Source organism: Leptodactylus fuscus, chromosome 8 (genome assembly GCF_031893055.1).
Source record: "Leptodactylus fuscus isolate aLepFus1 chromosome 8, aLepFus1.hap2, whole genome shotgun sequence".
Taxonomy (NCBI): domain Eukaryota; kingdom Metazoa; phylum Chordata; class Amphibia; order Anura; family Leptodactylidae; genus Leptodactylus; species Leptodactylus fuscus.
The window spans coordinates 35,699,071-35,707,880 of NC_134272.1; the positions used below are offsets into that span (position 1 = coordinate 35,699,071).

General features: G+C 45.7%; 1 protein-coding gene across 1 annotated transcript in view; it reads right to left on the minus strand.

The window, feature by feature from the left end:
• The window catches only part of LOC142216490 (gamma-crystallin-3-like), a 401,417-nt gene that overhangs the window by 127,107 nt on the left and 265,500 nt on the right, over positions 1-8,810 (minus strand). The window lies entirely within an intron of this gene.

Sequence of the window (8,810 nt, forward strand, 5' to 3'; positions counted from 1 at the left end):
TATTTTTTTTGTGTGATCTGCTTTAACCTATATAACTATAACATAAACATCTATACAGATTAGGGATGATTTGAAAACTTGGCAATATTTCAATATTCCTATGTGTTTTAGGAGGTAACTAGAGTTCTTGAAGGAAACACATTCAAACTTTGTTTTGATGTAATCTTCGGTGTAGTTTTTCCTTGCCAAAGCTTCTGGTGATCTTGATTAAAGATGAGCGAGTAGTACTCGATCGAGTAGGTATTCGATCGAATACTACGGTATTCGAAATACTCATACTCGATCGACTACCACTCGCAGTTCGAATGTAAAAGTTTGATGTAGAACCAGCATTGATTGGCCTAATCAACGCTGGTTCTTTTCCTACCTTGAGAAGTCTTCTCCGTGCAGCTTCCCCGCGGCGTCTTCCGGCTCTTCATTCACTCTGCCATGCAGCGGGCCTGGGCAGAGCCGACTGCGCATGTCCGCTTTGTAGTGCGGGCATGCGCAGTCGGCTCTGCCCAGGCCCGATGCCTGTGAATTCAGAGCCGGAAGATGCCGCGGGGACGCTGCACGGAGAAGACTTCTCGGAGAATCCAGCCCGACCCTCACTCGTGGACTTGGTAAGTATAATTTGATCGAACGTTGCCTACCCCTGAAACGAGCATTTTCCCCCCATAGACTATAATGGGGTTCGATATTCGATTTGAGTAGTTGAATATTGAGGGGCTACTCGAAACGAATATCGAACCTCGAACATTTTACTGTTTGCTCATCTCTAAACTTGATGCCTTTACCGTTTTTCATCTCTGATTATGGTTTGACTCCTAAAATTCCTGAATAAACACAATGCAGCCTCTACATAAATCTGTAAAACATCCCTGCGGCAGAACGGAAATCTATACAAGGGTAGACCTGACATAGATTTCCATTGTAACTCACGTCCAGTGGCGTAACTACCGTGGTAGCAGCGGTAGCAGCCGCCACAGGGCCCGGGCCATTAGGGGGCCCGGGACCCGACCTGTGAATTTGAAAAAAACTAAATTTTTTTTTTTTTTTTTACATCTGAAAGCTCGTCTCCCCCCCCTCCTCTCCGGTGGGTGGAGGAAGGGGGGTCCGGTCTTACCTCCGGTACCGTGGTGTGCCCTATTTTAGCCTTTGTGGGGTGTTCGCTTTCCACCCTGCACAGGCCTGAACAGGACCTTCCGCAGTGTCTCCTCCCTCAGCGTGCACCCTGACGCTGGGGGCGGAGACTTATTTTGTAAGAAGAAGCAGGGCCCAGCTGGGGGAGTCCATTGCTTTAAGCGCGGACGTTGCAGAGCACTTGTGACGGCTCTGGCACAGCCGCACAGGTGAGCGCTGGCACTGGCAGGCAGGACAGGAGGGTGAGCTGAGTGCTTGTAAAGGGCGCTTGTGTGGTGGTGACCGTCCATGTCCATGCGACAGCCGTTACCCCTGCTGTTTTTTTTTTCTTAACAGGCCGTTTCACTATGGGTAAAGGACCTTGTGTGATATCACACGATCATGTGACTAGGTGGGCATGTCAGTGCCCCGTGCAGTGAAGAGATGCTTGTAAGGTACTGAGGGTGTGTGTGTGTGATGCAGGGGGGAGAGAGGGTGTGTGTTTGTCATTATACTGGGGGCAGAGATGGAGGGGATACATGAAACTGGGGACAGATGAAAGGGGATATGAAACTGATGGAGAAATGGAGGGGGGGAGATTAAACTGGGGGCAAAGATGGAGGCGGGGACATGAAATGGGGCAGATGAAAGGGGGGACATGAAACTGGAGGACATTAAACTGGGAACAACATAATTGACCGCGCAGGAATGCGTGTCCCCATTGCTGCCCAGAGCTCTTTCCTGTGCCGGCTCCTTCTTCTGCAGCAACTCTGCCTCTTCTGGCTTCTCTCGCTCTTGTAGTTCGATACAGAAGCATAGAGAGGCCACCCCAAAATGGCCGCCGGCCAGCTCCTGTATTGAACTGCAAGAGTGGCTACCCAAAAATGGCCGCCGGCTGGCCATTTTTGGGTAGCCGCTCTTGCAGTTCAATACAGGAGCTGGCCGGTGGCCATTTTGGGGTGCCCTCTCTATGCTCCTCTATAGAACTACAAGAGCAAGAGAAGTCAGAAGAGGCGGAGTTGCTGCAGAAGAAGGAGGCGGCGCAGGAAAGAGCTCTGGGCAGCAATGGGGACGCGCTCATCGGCCTTTCAGCGCTGGGGCCTGGGGAGAGCTCATTTGCATACGGAACGGCACGGCGGAGACCACGTCTAAAGGTAGGAGACAAATAGCCTTTCTTAAGGCTATTCCGATGTGTTCATTAGAAAAAAAAGTAGTTTAATGGTAGAATCCCTTTAAAGATTCATTTCTTATACTCTCATCTAGACTTCTTTGCACCAAACTGTGGAGCAGTGAGCGATGAACACGGTGAGCAATTTCACCAGGAAATTGTGACTATGGAAAAAAGATCTCAGGGTAAATGGAACCCATCAATGCTTGCAGACTACCGCTGGACAGATACCATAGACAATCTGATGCCTGAATACAAGAGACGTGTGGAAAAGAGTTGAGTAGCCAATGAATGAGGAACTACGTCGCCAACTTCAATAACATATTAGCCAAAATATAATTCTAATTTGTAAAAGTGTTTCCACATGTCTGTAAATTATAGTTGATATTAAATACAGCTAAGTTTTTGCCTTCAAAGTGACCTTATTCCTTCCATTGTTTACACTGCATTGCTATAACCATGCATCTGGGAGATAGGATAAGTAACATCATTTACTCAGTGATGGCAGGACAGTTCCTTCAGTTAATTGCACTTTGCTTATGTAAACACACAGATAACATGGAGTCCATTCTGTACAAGAATCTGCAGATTATCTGACCTGCAGAAGTGTTGTTTGTCCCTTTCAGCAGGAGGGAGGGGAAGGGAGAAAAATACAGGAAGTGAGAAGAGACACTGCAGGGAGCCTGTTATGTCAGTCCAGGTAGCTGCAACGGGGCTAAGGAGTAGCAGTAGGGAATCTCGCCCTGCACTACTCCCACTAGCTATCCCGGTCCCTGCCTCACGGGTGTGGGTCGGCTGTACTCAGGCTAAGCCTGACCCCGACAGCTCCTCTCTCACTGATTCCGTAGGCCTAGAGGGAAGTGGGAGAAGGAATGCCCTATAAGACCTCTAGGGACTAGAGACTAAAGGGGGTCACCCCTAACGAACAAGTGAAGCTGCTACTGACAGGGACTGACAAGGGTGTGCGCTGACTAACAACACAAGCAGCACACAGGAAAAATGTGGGAAAGGATTCCCCCAAACCAATATGGGAAGGAACCTTACACTAGGAAACAAACACAGGGAAACTGAGTAGAAATCAAAGGATAAGGCAATTCACTCACACAGTCAATTATACACAGAGGGAGGATTGGTGAACACAGAAGGGAAAACACACAAACCAACTCGTTCACCCAAACCTCCCAAAAACCAACCACGGAACTTCCTCTATCCAAGATAACCACCTACTCCTCCTGCTAAGGCCTAGCTCTGTAAAAGCGACACTCAGCACAGAACCATGGGAGGCATGGGTTTAAATACAGAGTAGAGACCACTCCTCCCAGGTGAAAATGGGAGGACAGACTAATCAACCAGGAGATAAAGCTGCCTACCATCAGTGCGCACGTTCAAGTCAGAAGGTGTGCACCAATACTCACGACAGGACAACCCCGCAGCGCCAGGATGCCACCCCAGACACTGCGCAGCCAAAAACTCCCCAGGTAAGAAAAATAGAAAGTAAAGAACCTAAATACTCCTAACAGAGCCTGGCTGAAAGGCTGAGATGGGAGAACCCCTTTAAGAAATGACTCATTGTATTTCTGAACCAAATCATTTTTGAAAATGTGTGGATTTGTGTTGTTAGAGAACTTGACATAGAGGAAATGATGAATTCCCCTCAATGAATTTGACTTGAATACAATAAACGTTCTATATAGATGGACACCTACTGCAGAATTAAAGTGTATTTAAAGGGGCTCTATTATTGGGAAAAGTCATTTTTAACTAATCACATACTTGCATAGCCTTTAGAAAGGCTATTTAACACCTACCTTTTGTATGTAGATTGTCTCAGAGGTTTTTGAATGACCCCGTTTTTATTCATATGCTAATGAGCTTCCAGCCAGCACAGGAAGTTCCCAGCAACACTGCTCTGTTCCATTCTCTCCTTATCTGTGTGTGCAAACAGGAAGCAGGAAGTCATCAGCAGCAGCCTGTGCTGTATACACCTATAGGAAAGAATAGGCAGCGGGTGCACGATGAGACTTCTGGGGTGCACCAAGAGGCTAATTAGCATATGAATAAAAACAGGCTCATATAAAAACCACTGAGGCAATTTACATATAAAAGGTAGGTGTAGGATAGGCTTTCTAAAGGCTATGCAAGGATGTGCTTAGCTAAACATGACTTTTCCCAATTATAGAGCCCCTTTCATGTTAAAGTATTACACTACAGCAAGTCCTTTATAATAAGCAATATGGCACAAATAATAATGTCCACATCTTCACTAATTTAGCTAAACTAACAATAACCCTATAGAAGTACAATACTACATACTAAGTATATGTAAATGCATTGTGAGAATGTGACAGGCAGAGGGCTGCAGTCCAGACATGTCAGCCCCAGGTTTTTGACATATGTGTGGATCAGGGTGGATCTGGAGTAGGCCTCAGCTCAGGTGTAGATCCTTGGTTCAATACCGGGCCAGAAAAAGACTGAAGATCCTGCATTGTAGGGCAGCTCCATGAGGTGAAAGGAGGTGTATGATTCTGCCCTGTAACCCTGAGTCCGGTGAGACTATATTGCACTTGTTTTGTTTGTGTGGGTGGAAGTAAGCCACACGTATAGTTAGGTTATCCGTTCTGTTTAGTTAGTGGTTCAAAAAGCAGGTTATTTTATTTTGTTTTTGCCTGAAGTTAAGGCTGTATTTTGTTTTGTTATTTTATGCCTGAAGTCAAGTTTTATTTATTCTTCTGTTTTTTCTAAATAAACCAGTTTGCCGCATGTTTTGTGTCACTGTCTTGACTGTTTGGGTCCACACCACTGCTTCTACCAAGCAAACTTCCTCACAGCATGCAAATTTACTGTTATAGTACCTACAGTAAGACAGACAGTAGATGCTATAGGGATTTCAACTGTGAATAGTGAAAGGGCACCACACAGTATAATAAACTCCCCATAGTGGTGTCACAGTGGCAGCTTCAGGTGAACCCCACAAAATGTAATGAAAATTTGTGAGGTTTGGCCCTCCACTTTGGTGCTATTATTATACTCTGGGGTCTCCTCAGACCCCAGGTTATAATAAGTAGAGGCCCAGGGGAAGTGATTAAAAATAACAAACGCTTATACTCACCTTGCCTCAACCTCTTCTGGGCATTCTCACTCCATCTGGCTCTCTTCAGTATCTTCTTCGGTCTTCTTCTTCATGCGGCTTAGGTGACACAGCCCATGTGACCAGTGAGGTTCAATCACGGGCCTCAGCCTTGATGTCTGGGGTATGTCACATCATTGACATGCTAGAAAAGCCTTAGTGTGGATGCTGTTGGAAGTCCAGGAGTGAGTATAAGTATTTATTATTTTTAATCCCTCACCAAGGAAGACATCTATGGGAAAGGGGCCCAGCGACATACCAGGCCCCTTTTCATTAACAATATGTATAACAGTCAGGGAACCAGGATTTCATGGTGGTCCAGGGACATTTTGCATCTGCATCCTAGTGCTGCTTACTCAGTGAAGCAGATCTTCATTTATGGACTACTGTCTTGGTCTGTGTTTCTGCACCTGGTGGGTAGGATTAATCTTGTCACGATAGTGATGCTGCCCAAATGCCTGCATGTTTGGAAACATTCGGCTACTTAATAGACCCCCACTACAGCTCATCTACCAAGGAGACCACAGTTAGAGATGGACAAACCTTAAAAATGACCCCTTTATGTGAACATATGTGACACCAAAGTGGTGCTAGTATTAAAAGCATAATGGCATTGATATTTTTTGTATGTGGAAGCTTTTTTAATATAATTTATATTTTTTTTATGCCAACACTTTGGCACCAACAGTGTGGACAATGCCATAAATACCAGGGGAGCAGTGGTAGTGACTGCCACAGAGCCTCTTAATAGGCCATTACCTGCTGGAGTAAGCCCAACAGGTAACTTTTTCCTTTTTACTTACCGATCCTTGCTCCTGATCACACACGCCTGCACTTCCACCTCTCTTTCCCATATCATGTCGCTGGGGCCCTCTGAAGGGTAGAAGGGGAAGTGGAGGTGGATGTTATCAGGAGTGGGAATCAGTAAGTGAGGCCAAAGGCTCGTGAACCCCAACTAACACTGCTATTATACTCTGGGATCTTTTTAGACCCCAGAGAATAATGATCGGAGGCTCAAGGGATGTGAGGGTACATAAAAAACACTGTTACTTAACTCTCCTGTGCTCTGGCATCCTCCACACATCTTCTGCCATATTTGGTGATGTCACAGACGTCATGTGGGCCAGGCTGGCATCATTATGCGTTGTAATGCTGGCCTGGCTCACATGACATTTGTACCAACATTGAAGAAGACCGAAAGCAGCAGGGAGTGTGTCGGAGCAGGGAGAGATAAGTAGCATTGTTTGTCACCTCCACTGGGCCTCCAACCATTGTACTCTAGGGTCCAAAAAGGCCCCAGATTATAATAATTGTTCATGGGTGGTCCACTATGGGGCATAATACTGTGTGAAGGGGCCACTATGGGGTATGCCCCATAGTGGCCCCTTCACACAGTCTTATGCCCCATAGTGGACCACCCATGAATACAGGGGCCACTGTGGGGCATAATACTGTGTGTAGGGGCCACTGCAGGACATAATACTATGTGCGGGGATTACAGTGGGACATAATACTGTGTGCAAGAGCCACTTTGGGGCATAATATTGTGTGCAGGTGCCACAGTGAGGCATGATACTGTGAGCAGGAGTCACGTGGGCCAGGCCAGCATCATTATGCATCGCGACTCCAGCCTGGCTCAGGTGAAGTCTGGTCCAACATTGAAGATGGCCAACAGTAGTAGGGAGTACTAGAGCCAGGGAGAGGTAAGTAGAGTAAGAAGTAAGAAGTAACTTTGTTTTTATTTTTGCATCCTGCCCTGGGTCTCTGATCATTATACTCTGGGATCGGAAGAGACCCCAGAGTATAATAATTGATCATAGGTAGTCCACAGTGGGGCATAATACTGTTTGCAGGGGCCACTATGGGGCATAATAGTGTGTGCAGGGGCCACTATGATTCATAGTAGTGTGTGTAGGGGCCACTGTAGGGCATAATAGTGTGTGCTTGAGTGTGATTTGTGCGGGTGGAAGGTCTGGGGAGAGGCACTGCATCTGTCTCTATCATATTCTATTTATTGTGATGCTGACTGTTATCCCTACACAGCAGAACATCATCTTCTGCATTCTATTTCATACTGTACTACCACAGCTACCACCAATGCCATGATCCAAGTAGACAATTCCTGTGATCTGCTCTGCCATTTTCTATTCCTGACTGTACTACCACTGAAGTTTGCACAGCTATCGCCATAACTCAGCCAGACTAAACCTGCTCCATCACACTCTATTCCTGACTGTACTGCTTCACTTGTTGCCACAGCTACCACCACTGCAACCACACAATCAAAGTTCCTGTGTCCTGCTCCATGATGTTCTATTATTCTATCCTGTTGGTGCCACAGTGTTGACATAATAATAAAATATACACTAATGAGCAAAAGGGTAACAGTGTTTAGAACGTGTGACTTTCAGGCTCCATATCTCACCATCCACTACAGCTTTGAATGTGAGACTACCATCATTTTATAGACAATCATCTTGGCTATCTTATACATAAATTTGACTTACAACTATTTATAATATGATAAGTTATGCAGATTCTTGTCATGTAACTGCATTGTTACAGTTTTGCTCCTGGTGGTGGAAAAATCTTTTTCATCTTACAAACACTGCAAATTACAACCTGTTCTCACATTCCCTAATAGCTTAGTGTGTTATTACAGGAAATGTCAATGGTTCATAGAAAGGATCAGTCGTGAAGATTTCCCAAGAAAAGTGAAACAGCATCATCCAGCTCATCAATAGTGATCTGTCAGTGCCATGACAGTTGGAAGGATATAAAATCAAGGTCTTCCATTCATTCAAAAAGCCAAGAGGTGAACATTCAGCCAAAATATCGGAGTCAACAAGTTGGCTCATCACAAGGTCTATCAGTTTTGGCACAACAAACATGGCCAGAGGTTCTATAGAGATGAACAATCTGAGTAAAAAAGTTTTCCAGTTAAACCGTTCCAACTTATTCAGGAAGTTGTAAAAAATGAATCGTAAATTAAATGCAAGAAAAAAATTATGAAATATACCAAAATGCATCATTTTTAGAGATGAGCGAGTAGTGTTCGATCGAGTAGGTGTTCGATCGAATACTACTGTATTTGAAATACTCGTACTCGATCAAACACTACTAGATGTTCGAAGTTTAAGGTTCGATGCAGAACTAGCATTGATTGGCAGAATGCTATACATTCTGCCAATCAACACTGGTTCTTCTCTTACCTTTCCGAAGTCTTCTCCGTGCAGCGTCCCCGCGGCGTCTTCTGGCTGGAATTCACTCTGCCTAGGCATCCGGCCTAGGCAGAGCCAACTGCGCATGCGCTGGCATGCCCTCGCATGTGCAGTCGGCTCTGCTCAGGTGTTGGACCGGGCAGAGCCGACCGCGCATGCGCAGTCGGCTCTGCCTAGGCCCCAATGCCTACGC